The sequence below is a fragment of the Carassius auratus genome, chromosome 1, assembly GCF_003368295.1.
Source record: "Carassius auratus strain Wakin chromosome 1, ASM336829v1, whole genome shotgun sequence".
Lineage (NCBI taxonomy): Eukaryota > Metazoa > Chordata > Actinopteri > Cypriniformes > Cyprinidae > Carassius > Carassius auratus.
In genome coordinates this window covers 26,855,121-26,868,383 of record NC_039243.1, presented here as the reverse complement: position 1 = coordinate 26,868,383, position 13,263 = coordinate 26,855,121, and the positions used below count along the sequence as shown (strand labels likewise).

Below are 13,263 nucleotides of genomic sequence, written 5' to 3'. Positions count from 1 at the left end.
AGTGTATGTGTATATAAATATAAAGTGTAGTATGTTCGCCATTATTATCAGCTGTTCATAAGATGGATTGCCTGAGGGAAGAAACTGGTCCTGTGTCTGGTCGTTCTAGTGCTCAGTGCTCTGTCCTTAGATGTGCAATCGTTGGTGTATGGTCTTGTTAACGCCCCCTCCGTATTCCAGGATTTCATCCACGAGGTGCTCCGGGAGTTTCTCCATAAGTTCATCTTAGTCTATATCGATGATATCCTCATCTACTCCAGGAGCCTGGCAGAACATCAATGCCATGTTGCGGAGGTCCTGCAACGCCTGAGGGCTTACCAGCTATACCTCAAGGCTGAAAAATGCTCCTTCCATCAGCCCTCAGTGCAGTTCCTTGACTATAACATCAGTAGCAGTGGAATACCGATGGAAGAGGGGAAGGTAAACAGCGTCAAGGATTGGCCCACTCCAACCACCATCAAAGAGTTAAAGTGGTTCCTAGGCTTTGCCAACTTCTACAGACGGTTTATACGCAACTTCAGTACCATTACCAGTCCTCTCACCAGTCTCCTCCACAATAAACCTAAGTCTCTCTCCTGGACTCCTGGCGCCACTGAAGCCTTCCAAATCCTGAAGGAGGCCTTTACGACCGCACCACTCCTGGTGCATCCCGATCCTGACTAGCCCTTCATAGTAGAAGTTGATGCCTCAACCACCGGAGTGGAAGCGGTCCTATCTCAGCAGCAGGGGAATCCCAGCCACCTCCATCCATGCGCCTTCTACTCCCGGAAACTCAACCCGATGGAGGTTAATTATGACATAGGCAACTGGGAGCTGTTGGCAATCAAACTAGCTTTGGAGGAATGGAGGCATTGGCTAGAGGGAGCCAAACACCCCTTTCTGGTCCTCACTGACCATATGAACTTAGAGTATCTTCGAGTAGCCAAAAGACTCAACCCTAGACAAGCCCGCTGGGCGTTATTTTTCTCCCGCTTCCAGTTCACCATCTCATACTGCCCAGGGGTGAAAAAACATAAAGGCTGATGCCCTATTCAGACGCTACACTCTCGAAGAAAAGCCTGAATCTCCAGAAACCACTCTTCCTGAAAGTATCATTGTCTCTCCTATTACCTGGTCCTCTGAGACTCTTCCTCCTAACGAGCCAACTACCAACACGACGCCGGGTTGCCCACCAGGAAACCAATATATCCCCAGGACACGGTGCACTCCACTCATCCACTCCACTCACACATCACTTGGCACTGGTCACCCGGGGGTCATTGAAACCCTCTCGTTGCTGAAGGAATGCTTCTGGTGGCCCAACATGGCCTCGGATGTAAGGAGGTACATGAATGGATGTACTATCTGCGCCATGTCCAAGAGCCCTCGCCATCTTCCATCAGGCAAGCTCCATCCACTGCCCGTGGTCACACCTAGGGGTGGATTTCATTACGGATCTCCCGCCTTCAGATAACAATACCTGTATTCTAGTCATCGTGGATAGATTTTCTAAATCCTGCCTTCTTCTTCATTTAAAGGGCCTGCCCACAGCCCTTTAAACTGCTATTTAACCATGTCTTCAGGTACTTCGGAATCCCAGAAGATATCATATCAGATCGAGGCCCCCAGTTCATCTCCCGGGTGTGGAAGGCCTTCCACTCCCTCCTCGGTGTGGCCATCAGCCTATCCTCCGGGTACCATCCTCAGTCAAACGGGCAGACGGAAAGGAAGGTTCAAGAGATTGGACGCTTCCTCCGTACCTTCTGTCATGGCCACCAGAACTCCTGGAACCAATTCCTTCGGTGGGCAGAGTATGCACAAAACTCCCTCCGTCAACCCACAACCAGACTCATTCCTTTCCAGTGCGTACTTGGCTACCAACCACCTCTATTCCCCTGGTCAGGTGAATCCTCGGATGTCCCCGCCATCGACTACTGGTTCCGGGAGAGTGAGAGGGTCTGGGACGCGGCACACCACCAACTCCAACGGGCATTGCGCAGATGGAGAACAACAGCCGACCTTCGCCGATCAGAGGCCCGGACTTACCAACCTGGTCAGAAGGTCTGGCTGTCCACCCGGGACATCCGCCTGCGTCTACCCTGCCACAAGCTCAGTCCCAGATTCATTGGCCCATTCACCATCATCCAGCAGATCAATCCGGTCACATACAAACTCCAGCTACCCCCTGAGTACCGGATTCACCCCACATTCCATGTGTCCCTTCTTAAACCTCACCATCCTTCTGTCTCTCCCTCCACAGAACCTGGCAAAGTCGAAGCCCCCCCTCCACTCCTCCTAGATGACGGCACAGTCTACACAGTCAATGACATCCTGGACTCCCGGCGGCGTGGTGGGCAGCTGGAATACCTAGTGGACTGGGAAGTATACGGTCCAGAGGAACATTCCTGGGTCCCACGCAACGACATACTGGATCCTACCTTACTCGATACCTTCCACTCCAATCACCCTGACCGACTAGCTCCCAGGGGAAGAGGACGCCCACCACGTTGTCGGGGTCCCCAGCCCTCAGGAGCGGGCCGTGGGGAGTGGAGTACTGTTACAAACATGCCAGGTTCCACCTCCACGCAATCACGATGCACACCCTCATCGGAATTCTAATCACACCCACCTGATCCGCATCACCATCCAATCACCTCAGCACCAAAAAAACCACAAACACACACTCAATCATTGTCCGGTCACGTTCGCGACAAGGTCATTCCTGTATGCTTACTCTAAGGACTAACTCCTCTTCTACTTACCTCTCTCCAGCGATTCTCCGAAGACACAGATCCCCAATGTGCGTGGGTGTGGTTCACCTTCACCCCAGGACTTCTTCACCCAGCCTGCACGGATCCATCCATTCACTCATCCCTCACTTCCTGCTCCTCTGCTTGTGTCTGTGTCAATAAACATCTTTATCTGTTACTCCTCAGCCTCCCGAGTGATCCGTAACAATTATATTATATTATATTATATTATATTATATTATATTATATTATATTATATTATATTATATTATATTATATTCAGAGATGTATAAAGTACTAGAGAACCATACTTGAGTAAAAGTACAAGTGCTCTATCAAAAAAGTGACTTGAGTAGAAGTAGAAGTGCTCTTTAAGCACCACACTTAAGTAGAAGTACTAAAGTATTCAACATTTTTTGTACTTAAGTATTGCAAGTAGTCAATTTTAAAATTTACTACTCAAGTACTGAAAGTAAAAGTAGAAGTATTGTGTTATGTAGCTATTAAAGAAAGTAGTCAAAAGTTTGAACATATTGTTTTTACTATTTCAAATGATTAACCTAAAGGACAACCACAATTCCTTTGACTGTAACTTCTTGTAAACGAAAAACGGTTACTAGGGTTAGTTAGCCCAATTTGCAAAATGATGTCATTAATAACTTACCCTCATGTTGTTTCAAACCCGTAAGACATCAGAGGGTCATTTAGAATTTTTTGAAGCATCGAAAATACATTTTGGTCCAAAAATAGCAAAAACTACGACTTTATTCAGCATTGTCTTCTCTTCCGTGTCTGTTGTAAGACAGTTAAAAACAAAGCAGTTTGTGATATCTGGTTCGCGAACGAATCATTCGATGTAACCGGATCTTTTTGAAACAGTCCACCAAATCGAACTGAATCGTTTTAAACAGTTCGCGTCTCCAATGCGCATTAATCCACAGATGAATTAAGCTGTTAACTTGTTTAATGTGTCTGACACTCCCTCTGAGTTAAAACAAACCAATATCCCGGAGTAATTCATTGACTCAAACAGTACACTGACTGAACTGATGTGAAGAGAGAACTGAAGATGAACACCGAGCCGAGCCAGATAATGACTCGTTCACGAGTCAAGAACCGTTTCTGTCAGACGCGTCCGATTCGTGAACCGAGGAGCTGATGATACTGCGCATGTGTGATTAAGCGTGAAGCAAACCGACACACAGAGCGTCTGGAACCGAACTGATTCTTTTGGTGATTGATTCTGAACTGATTCTGTGTTAATGTTATGAGCCCATGTGCAGTCAACGCCAATGACGCCATTGCATTTTAGTACTTAAGTACAGTAGTGAAGTAGTTCTACTTAGTTACTATACATCTCTGATTATATTATATTATATTATATTATATTATATTATATTATATTATATTATATTATATTATATTATATTATATTATATTATATTATATTATATTATACAGATGTAATTTATGTTGCTTTAAAATGCCAAACAAGTGTAAAGAAATTGTATTTAAATCTTCTGGCTGTGCACATACTGTATAATACAATACCTCAACATGTTTGTTCTCAGTCTGCGTTTCAGTACCAGAATCTACAGGAAATTATAATAGCAAAAGAGTCAACTTGGTTCAGATCAAATTAAGTGAGATTTAAAATTCTACTTCACAAGCTCAACTGACTGATCAAATGCATTATATAGAGTTTTCATTACTCTGGCTGTTACATTTTAGAGTTTTAGTGTGATACTGTATGAAAGCAAATCGAGAGCTATAATAATATCTGTCACATCATAGCTGTGGCATGTGATGTAATTGAGTTCAGGAGTGAAAGACCACCTGTAGTTTTCTTCTGACAGAAGCAGTACATACATACGGATAAGAGGAGAACACGCACTGGACACACACTGGACAGCAGCATCCAGCAGAGCATGTAGATAGATGAATGAATGTACTAAAGCAATTTAAACTTGTTCAAAAGAATGATAAAGTGGTTTTATGATGTGTATAAATGACTAGATGATGTGGAGGTTGTACAATTAGTTTTAAGAATTTCATTTCTGATTTGAGAAATGCACCAAAGTGACTGAGAAAAACTATAACACCTTGCAGTTAACCTTTTTCAACATGCTTCTTTCTGTTTTTGTTTGTATTCACACTTACATTCATCCGTATGTCCAGCATGCAGCCACACCAGGTCAAACACAAACACTTTCATGATGTTCACTGTTGCATGCTCAAGTGGAAACATTTGTGGTTTGTACTCTCACCTTCATTTTCACGAACAGTAAAACACGAGTCAGCAGTATCAGCACCACAAAGAAAAAAAAAAGGCTATTTACCACTGATATATAACTACTCCTGTTACAAGTTATATTAAATACAATTATGCTACTATAATAAATATATATATATATATATATATATATATATATATATATATATATATATATATATATATATATATATATATATATATACATTGTCACAGTAGAGAGTGATGTTGTCTTCTGCTTTAACTCTTTAACTCTCATGTCCACTTCTGCCCCAAAGACTCTCTGCTGTTCACAGAACAAAACACCTCCAAAAGAAAATACAAGTTCAAATACATGAAAGAGGACTGTCAAACAAATCAATACAATGGCATGTAACATAACATATCAAACACAAATATGGACGTACACACACAAATATGATGACTGTAACTTTTTATCGCTCCATCTCAGTGACTGAAAAGGATGAGGACATTGTGTGAATGGTTCATTTTGGTGGGAGGTATTTATGCCAAAGGGGCTTTGAAATCTCTTGTTGGGGTTGAGATTTGAGGCTTTTCTCATTCTGGTCATTTGTCCCACTTATTTCTTCCTTTTGAAACACACTTTGACTGAATTTAGAAGAGTGAACCCAATATAAATATTCATGTTATTTTTCAGTATGGTAAAGTGATCATTTTTACAAATACAGCTGTGTGAGACTTTGAAAGAGGCTCAGAAGCCATATAGTCAAACAAATGGTAAAATTATAATGACATATAATTGTTTGTTTTTACAATATGTGACAATAGAGATGACCTGAAGTGCTCAGCACCATAATGGGTTTCCTGTTTTGAATCTTTTTAACTACATGGCTATTGTTTTCATCAACAACTAAAACCATGATAATTTCCTTTATATGTTAGGGTGATGTAAAAGAACGCACTTACTTAAAGACATTTGTTGACCTGGGTTCCGAAAAGTTGTTGGAAATTTTTTTTTTGTTTCTGGCTGTGACCACAAAGCTTTCCATTCAGTTACTAGTGCACTTAAACACAAGCTTGTGGTTTCCTTTTATAGCATGTCTAAATTGTGTTTCAGCTCAGCTCAGGGCGCAGGCTAAAAACATCTAACCACTGGTCAGAGCCTTCTCATACTACCTAGAGCTCTGCTCATACTACTGCTGTTGAGAGTGAGATGTGTCTGGGCTCCGTGATGCAGGATTTGGAAGGGGTTATTTCACAAAAACTCTCTTCCCCACTAATTCTGCACAACCATGATGGTGTGTTCACACTTGACATGTTTGGTTTGATTAAAACTAACTCTGATGCGATTGCCCTGTTAATGCAGTTCATTTGAGTATGTGTGTACGCTGCCATGCGACCCTTGTTTCACACCAAACAAGTGGCCTCGGTCCAGTTCTAAACTGGTGTGGTCCAAATTTAACATGAACACAACACGTACCAAATACTTCTTAACAAACCAAAAACAGGAAGTAGTGAAAAAATGAGTCTTTTTGCGATATTATTTGACAATGCCAATTGGCGGTGTATCTCAAACAAAATGATGAAAAAAAAATTGTGAAAATAAAATCACGGTACACGCAACAATGAGCGTGCTTAGTCCAGTAGACGGCATTAGGTGTATTCAACTTAAAGCAGCACTAAAAAGACTGATCGTGAATGGGTACTTTGATGTCATATATCGATCAGTATGTGCATCACTGTATGTCAAGTCAAACAAACCTTTTTGATGATGTATACGTCATTCAACCAGACCAATCAGGGAGTGAACATATCACTACGCTTTTAGGTTCCATTTAGGTTCGTTGTCAAAAATGCCAGTGTTAATCCTAAGCGGACCAGGACCAAATTTATCATTTGGGGACAGAAGAAGTCAGCTCTGGTGGCATGTCATGAGGTATCTGAAGTGAATGGATCCTCGGAGCTGAGTGGGGGCCATGTCAACAAGATTGACCCCCAACATACCCAGCCCCCCTAAATTTTGAACATTATCCAAATTTCGTGGCAGGGAAAGTCGTGGCCTTATGGTTAGAGAGTCGAACTAGCAATCGAAAGGTTGTGAGTTTGAGTCTTGGGCCGGCAGGAATTGTGGGTGGGGGGGGGTGTACATGTACAGTTCTCTCTCCACCTTCAATACCACAACTTAGGTGCCCTTGAGCAAGACATCGAACCCCCAACTGCTCCCTGGGTGCCGCAGCATAAATGGCTGCCCACTGCTCCGGGTGTGTGTTCACAATGTGTGTGTGTGCACTTCGGATGGGTCAAATGCAGAGCACAAATTCTGAGTATGGGTCACCATACTTGGCTGAATGTCACGTCACTTTCACTTTCACACCACACAATTTTGGGTGCAATGCAAAGTTTGTCCTGTGGATGGCAGCAATGTAAAAACACATCACCAGCTGCAAAATACAAATTTGCATTCGTTTTCACAGCACTGCAAATAAAAGCCAGTCACACACAATTGTGTTTAGCTTATGAATGCAATGGCCAATCAGAGGCGTTCAGATGAGTCATCACTGAAACACCAGAGTTTCTTGTTCAGTGCGGTACTCACTGACTGTATTATGCTCTCTAGCAAATTCTCTCTGTGCAGATGTGCATACGAATTTCAGTAAGATATTAATTTCACAATGCAAACAGCTGCATTGGTTTCAATGGGAGTTTTTGAGAGTACTTGAACTCTGGATAGACTGAAGTCAGTGATAATATAAATCTTCTTTCCTCTCTTTTTGTCCCATGAAAGGGTTATAATTAGTAACTTTTATTGTTTTAATTAAATTCACATTAAATACAAAGTCAGTCATATTCAAAATATTTAATGTGATGACACCCGTATCTGCTAGCTACTTAAGTAAAAAGATGGTGTTTTGTGTATTGTTAATAGATTACACTATTAGGCTACTTTTCCCATTGCCCATTACTGATGAACTAACATAAGCTATAAAGGTAGAAAATGCATTTACTTACACATATTATGCAGGTACATTTAAAAAAAAAACATCATGAAAAAGTTCTTTATGTTTTGTAATTTTATTTAAAAAAAGCTAAATAAAAATTATTAAATTTTTCAAAAAAAAAATAAAATAAATGCAATATCTCAGAAAAAAATTATATTCAATTTTAAGATTGATTAGTTTGATTAATCTTGAGTATAAATACTGGGTACCTCCTGTGCTAGTTTAGAACAAGCAACCACAGTATACTGACTTGACTTGACAGTCCAGAAGTCAATCATCGACACACTCCACAAGGAGGGTAAGCCACAGAAGTTCATTGCTGAAAGGGCTGGCTTTTCACAGAGTGCTGTATCAAAATATATTCATAGAAAGTTGACTGGAAGGAAAAAGTGTTTTAGGAAAAGGTGCACAAGCAACAGGGATGACAACAGCCTTGGGAAGATTGTCAGGTATAGCTGATTCAAGAACTTGGGAAAGCAGGGACTTTAGCACCCGCCCATAGTGCCAAAACCACTTCCAAGTGGTTTGCTGACCATGATATTACTGAGCTTGATTGACCCTACCTGAACCTCACAGAGAATATATGGGATATTGTGAAGAGGAAAATCTGACAAACAATACAGAGGAGCTGAAGACTGGTATCAAAGCAATCAGTGCTTCATTAACGCCTCAGCAGTACCACAGGCTGATCACCTCCATGCCATGCCACACTGAAGCAATATTTGGGGCAAAAGGAGCCCCAACCAAGTATTGAGTGCATAATTAAACCTGCTTTGGAGATCTTGAACATTTCTGTTTTGTAAATATTTTTTGGATTGATCTCATTATATTTTTTTGAAATACAATTTTTTTTTATTTTCCTAATGTTTAAGTCATAATCATCAGAATTAAAATGTATTTTGGTTTGTGTGCAATTAATCTATAATATAAGAAAGTTTACTTATCCATGATATTCTTTTTTTTTTAGATGTACCTGTTAACATGCTTGGGAATATTTCAAATAAAAAAAATACAAATACAATATAAGCCTTTATCCGTTATAAAGTACTATTGTAGCTGGTGTGTGAAGCTGGTCAGCAAACACTGACCACTATAATGGTGACACCATTAAAATAGTGATTTTCGTCTTTGTGATTCTGCATGTTAACATCAGGTCTCGTCAATAATGGTCAATCATCACTCAATTAATCACTTAATTATCTAATTAACTTTAACTCTGCTTCAGTGTTAATTTAACACTCCTATTTTAACACTTTCACACTCTTGAGTGTGGTCTCACATGTACTCCCAGCAGAGTTAATTTCACTCAGATTGTTTTGCTGTGTACCCACTTCAACACTTGGGCTCAAAATAGGAAATATGTCATGTAAGTAAACAAGCGATCAAGAGAAAAGTGTGGGTACTGGGACAGATTGCAGATATCAACATTTCTGCCCCCATGTGGTGACGTTATACCTGTAAATTTAAACAGCTTTTAGGATATTAATGACTGTTTAGTGAACATACTGTGCATTTCTGAAAGTAAGCTTTCTCCTGGTCTGACTTTCATCTCCACTTATTCTCCATAGATTCTTGTCTGATGGAACAGTAAAACTGTAAAAGAACAAAACTACTTGTAAAACATAATTATACAAAAAAATATCCATAGTAGTGACACTATTGTTCAAAAAACTATCAAAAATACTGACAAAGTATATTTTTACTTACACATGATGCATGATGAGAGCAACTCTTGACCTCTCCATCTCAGTGATTGATTGTGAATAACTGACACTGGTGAGGGTCTCAATGCAGACGTAAGCTTTCATCTGATTGGTAAAGATAAATGGAAAGTTTCCCCTAAAATGGCCTGAGTCATGAGGGGCTGGCACACTGTAAAAAATTACTGATGCAAAAAGTTGTACAAATGAGGAAATACATGTTGGCTCAACATAATGGTTGTGTCAAAAAAGAAAAATATGTTTGGTCAATGATTGCATGATTTCCATGATTGTACTACAAAATGTTCATCAAGAGAAAATAAATAATTATGTTGAGATAACTTTTAACGTTGCACAAAAAGTATTATGTTGGCCGAGCAAGAGAGAACAGCGTCAATCGTCTGAGCATGCGCAAAAGAGTTCTACCAGGCAGCGCTGCAGCAGGCTGGAGTCACGACATTGCATTGGTGAGTACTTTGTGCTGCGAGTTAATGAGCAAATTTAGGTTAATAATATATCGATTGTCTATCAACAAAGTTTGAAATAGCTTTATTGTGAGTACCTACAGTGATTAGCAGTGCTGGAAAATAACGTTTAACTCATAAAGCTTAGCATTCCTTTCCAACTGGCATGTGATTTAAAGTCGACCCTAACGGTTATTAAGCATGACATGTTCCCGTTTAATATATTTAATGGTCAATATTTTCAAATTCCCTTTACATTTTGGCTTATGATATATATGATAATTGACTGTAACAGACAGCTAGTCTTGACAACTTGTGCTATTGCTATCACAGAGTGACTGATAATTTAGGCTAACGTTAGTTCTAACTGTTAGTGGCATTCAAAGCACATGTGCCTTCGTGTTAGCAGCTAGTACTTTGCACAAAGCCTCAATTTGCAAGAGTGAAATAACATTTCAGTCTGATAAAAATAAATAAAGAGTTGTGCTAACACGAAAATTAATAGCTGCTAATGTTATCAGATTTGTAAGCTGTTTAACTTTATCAATTTTCCAAACGGTTACATGTTTCCGTTTAATATTTTTAATGGTCAATATTTTCAGATTCCATTTGCATTTTGGCTTATGATATATATGATAATTGACTGTAACAGACAGCTAGTCTTGACAACTTGTGCTTTTGCTATCACAGAGTGACTGATAATTTAGGCTAAGAAATAATTTGCTTTGCTTTTAATTGTTTGCTTCTGAATCTTTCATTACCCACGGGTTTGTGCTGAATTCTTCCGCATCTACCGTATTGACCTGAAGTCAGCATTCCTGACATCGCTGGACAATCACACCCAGGGGTTGCTAAAGATGTACAGAGCCAAAAGCAAGACTGGGAAGGTGGAACAACTTGGATGAACTTCTGGAACAACTGGATGCCCAGGTATATTAATCATTTCTTTGTATAAAATATAACAGTGTTAAACAGTGTAACATAATTTACTGATACCTGTTTAAGAGAACAAACTGCCAACAGCTCACTGATCCACAAAAACTTAACTGCAAAACTCAACATTTTAATTTCAAGGTCTCTGGCAGTTGAGTTGATAATTGTCTTGTGACATTTATCCATTGCTCATTATGTAAACAATAGAATTATATTATATGATCAGAATTTGTCAAAAAGGTTCAATGTATACTTGATTTTGATGATCTACAATACATGTACAAATCCCGCAAATACATAATATTATGTATGCCATAAATGGCGTTCAGAGATGATGGCTTATTTTTTTGCTTGTGGGATGCCACACGTATTGTTTACGTTATCTTATTTACATGGAGTGTACATGGAACCTTGGTTGAGATTTTGATTATGGTGCTATTTTATTGTTTCAATTGGTATGGATAACAAAATGGGCAAAGCAGTCAACTTCCCTGATTAAGACCTTGAGATCAACATGTATGCATTAGAGAGAAATATTTTGGTGTAGTATTAAGCTGTTTTTCTCCTATCATATAGCTCCGTTTGACCAGCACCTACATACTGGGCAGAATTGACTCATTTCACCATTGGTTAATCTTGATCAGCCTCATGAAAGTCACCTGACATGCTTTTGGTCAATATGACTGAACAAAAAAACAGCCATCGTGCGCACAGCATGTTTGAGACCTATTTTAGGACTGTTAGAAAACCACTCTCAGTATCTAACCTAAGTAGACTCTGGTAATGTTATTCAAACAGTCTTAAAGGGATACCCCACTGACATTCTTCTAAATATCTTCCTTTCTGTTCAGCAGAAGAAAGAAATTCATACAGGTTTGAAACAACATGAGGATGAGTATATGATGACAGAACTTACATTTTTCGGTGGAGTATCTCTTTAAGGGATCTGTAGACTTGCTGCACTTGTTAGCTGATTATCCCTCTCAGATTGTAATCTTGATTGTATTTCAGGAAACTATTTCATGAAGTTGGTTGAAATGACGCCCAATGGTGAAAAGAGTAGGTGATCCTAAACTGTTGGTAGAGTATATGTGTAACCCCTTTGTTAATTAAGCGACTTAATAATGTCTTATTGATGGTCTTTTTGGCAGACCACAGATCTAACTACTCATTGAAGGTCTGCTGTTCTTAGTGGTCTTCCCCTGTACTTGAGAGAGCCAGCTTCAATTTCAAAGACTATTAAGGTAATTAATTTGAATATCTTTATTATGGTATTACTGTTTGTGATGCAGTAGTGATTGCATAAGACATTATGCTTTCAGTCTGACACTAAAAGACATTTATTGTGTTTCACAGGATACTGAGGCACTGGGGCCACACACAAAGGCCATGAAAATGAAGTGACTGACAGTTCTACCAACTCAGGACCTTATCCCACAGTGGTCAATGTGGCTGTAGTAGTGGAGGAGGAAGTTGTCATGGACAATCTGGGAGACTTCACAAATTCCCTCATGATGTTTGTTTCGGCACTGGTTGAATACTTGTGTAATATTTTACTTGAGCATAACAGGCAAATTCATATGTATTTAAATAAATAAATAAAATGTTTTTTTTTATCAAAGCCTAGTGTGTAATTTATTTGAAATAATGAAAAATAGACTATTTTGACCAAGAATAAATATTTAATACAACATTTTATTTCAATTTGAGTCTGCTTGTTGGCCCAACAAGCTATGTTTAGTCAACAGAAAATATTTAATTGACACAACATTCTATTTCAAGTTCAGTCTACATGCAGGGGTAGTCAGCACAACACAAAAAAGTTGGTTTCCGCAACTTAAATTGGGCCAACTAAAAATTTTAGGTGCAACGGGTCACTAGAAATTTTTATGTTGGAGAGGCATATTTTTTTTTACAGTGCAGTAAACTGAGCTGCTCTCTGTATGAAAGAAGCATGAGCACAACTTAACCACACACCAGTCACCTTATATACTTTTTTGCTCTGATTTGGCCTTATGATCAATCACCTGACCTGAAATTTAACTGTACTTTAGATTATTTGATTGATATGTTCAGCCGTATCTTTGTTTCAGACATGCAGATTATCATCCTCATTTGAGACATTTTATACTTTACATTTTACACGCAATCAGCTAGTCAGTTCATGCCTGTCATGAGTGTATAATCTTTTTAATCAAACTGCAC

At 39.3% G+C, this 13,263-nt stretch overlaps 1 long non-coding RNA gene across 2 annotated transcripts; it reads left to right on the top strand.

Moving 5' to 3' along the window:
- The first annotated feature begins 10,078 nt into the window (after positions 1 to 10,078).
- Positions 10,079 to 12,615, top strand: LOC113106079 (uncharacterized). Of its 2 annotated transcripts, XR_003292449.1 has the most exons (5): positions 10,079 to 10,128; positions 10,935 to 11,055; positions 12,070 to 12,117; positions 12,210 to 12,302; positions 12,415 to 12,615. It is a non-coding gene; the product is annotated as an uncharacterized LOC113106079 (long non-coding RNA). The 2 variants fall into 2 exon arrangements; XR_003292448.1 differs by lacking the exon at positions 12,070 to 12,117.
- The last annotated feature ends 648 nt before the right edge of the window (positions 12,616 to 13,263 follow it).